This window comes from Simochromis diagramma, unplaced genomic scaffold (assembly GCF_900408965.1).
Source record: "Simochromis diagramma unplaced genomic scaffold, fSimDia1.1 OVJJ01000321.1, whole genome shotgun sequence".
In the NCBI taxonomy this organism is placed as follows: Eukaryota; Metazoa; Chordata; class Actinopteri; order Cichliformes; family Cichlidae; genus Simochromis; species Simochromis diagramma.
The window spans coordinates 12,621,933-12,624,435 of NW_024386772.1; positions in this window are offsets into that span (position 1 = coordinate 12,621,933).

Genomic DNA, 2,503 nt, shown 5'->3' on the forward strand with positions numbered 1-2,503 from the left:
GCCGTATTTCATACGGTTCCACATTTCCAATGTACGCTATTTTCTGCAAGTACCGTCTCTTTGCATCCGGACGCAACCTGTCTCTGTACCATCCCTTTTCTTTTAAACTGCTTTTAAGCATGTTTCTAGCAACCGTCCTTCCAGCACAGTGTGTTTGTTTTGATTCGTGGCCCAGATATATGGCGCCGCGCTCCCACAATACATTGCGGCATTACGTCAACTCCAAAGCCCTACCGTTGAGTCCCTTCCGGTATTTCAGACAATCCCTTTCCGTCAAGAGCCACTTGTTTATTTGTTGCAGACTTTTTAAAGTGTTTTCTTAAATGTTATTTTGTTGTCTTTTTTTTATGTAAAAGTGTTTTCGGAAATGTTATTTTGTTGTTGATGTTGTAAATGTGATTTGCACTTCCCAGCCACCGTAAGGAACACTATCAAACACTCTGATCAATGTCAATAAACATGTGCGCACTTAGTGCAGACTTCCACAAGCTACAGTGGAAACTATCAAACAGAAAAAGAGATCCTAATAGAACAAAGATTCATGTTCCAAGCCATCAAGTATTTCACTTGAGGAAACTTTTATCCTCTCCAAAATCACCTGGGTTATTTGGTGGATTTCTAAGAATTTGCTAAACAAAAGACTTGCCTTATAGAAAGGGGCCCATTTTAAGGCATACTGAGACACAAAGTCTGAAAGAATATGTATCCCCTGCAACTTTTAGAAGGAAAGACTAATCTTCTCCAAAATCATCCAGATTCGGTGCTTCCCCCTCTTCTTTGTGCTTCCAAGAATGGGATCACGATTTCTTCACGACGCCTTACTTACTTTAACTTCACTGTCACCATTGCACTTTAGTACAGAAAAAGAAACTTATTTTCTTTGTGGGTGTGTTTGGGTGCAAATGGGAAGGAGTTATAGTTCTTCTGGTTGGAGTTTTGGGAGAGAAGTATTTAAATGAGTCATACAAATACAGTTTTCTATAGTTTGCAGCATGTAATTTACTGCAAAATGAAGGCTGATTTTAACATGGAAGAGCACAGCTTACTGTGTGCCTGATGTGGCTGTGATAAATGTTGTTATGAATTTTCAATTAATTGTATTACAACCATCATATGACTCCCTATGAGCAAGTGCTTTGGCAACAGTAGGAAGGAAAAACCCGCTTTTAACAGGAAGAACAACTAATGTGGTCAAGGATGTTACCTGGGTATTAACTACTAAACATAGACACAGCATAGGTAAATTAAAAAAAAGAAATTAAAAGGTTGCACCAATGGAAAAGGTAAAGCCTTTAAAAAATTACTGTCTAAAAAACAAAACAAAACAAATTCTAACTAAAGTCTGGTCAACCATAAATCTGGCTGTTAATGGCTTGGACTGTGAGTGTTCATTATAGAGCTTAGTTTCCTCCACAACTTTGGTTGTTGCTCTAAAATAGCTGGCTAAGCAGATTTAAATATTGAATAAATTAGAGTACAATGTAAGAATACCTATCTAAACCTCATCCAACATGCTGTATTTTTACATGCCATTTGTAGTATCTTCACTGTTTTGGTAAAAGTGTGTCTTCTTTATGTTCATGATGTGTTTCACTGCGTGCAAAAAGCAAACTGAAAAGCTGAAGACTTTAGTTTATCGCCATTTTAGATCCGTAATTGAAAATGCACAATTCCAAATGTATCTGCAGAAAACAACATTTTTCACAATTCTCCTGCAATTGAAAGAATAAACCTCTAACAAATTACTCTCTAAAAAATAACAGTGAAAAACAAAAATACTGATATGATCTGTTAATCATTCAAACAAAGTTCTGGTTGGTAATCAAAAATTTGAATGACTCCACTCATTCTGTCCATTATACTTTGATTTTACTTGTTAGAAGTGACTGGCATCGGTTGGCCTGCCCGTGATGTTGTGTTCTCGGAATTTCGAGGGTTAATCACCACCTGGGACGAGGGTTATTGGAGGACACGGGGTGTTTATTCTCTACTCGGGCACGGACGAAAAGAAGAGGAGAAAACCACCCACTCAATTGTACCTGGATCAGCTGTTCACTGTTTTTACCACTTTGTAAATAAACCACACTGTTTATCTGCAAGGAGCTCCGCTGTCGAGTCCGCTCTTTCTCGTCTTTCTCTGTTCTTAAAGAGCAGTGTGTTCTTCACTTTTCACAGTACAACAAACTAACCTGTTTATCCTGCACTAACCTACAGCAAGGAAATACAGCAGCTGGACCTTTAGCTAGCAACACACTTTGAGACAAACTGCACACAAACACTTTGTGTGTTTGGGATGTTTGTTGAGCTGAGAGGAAAGCTGCACTGGAAATTAAATGACACTTAAAAACAATCACTTTTAATCCCTGACTTTGACACATGTCATCTTTTTTTTATCCACTTGTGATTAATAAACAAACAAAGGTCCGCAGTCTCCAAAAGGTGATTCTGTTTATCTGGAAGTAGCGTTTTCAGTGGGAGAAACGTTTCGTCTCTCATCCAAGTG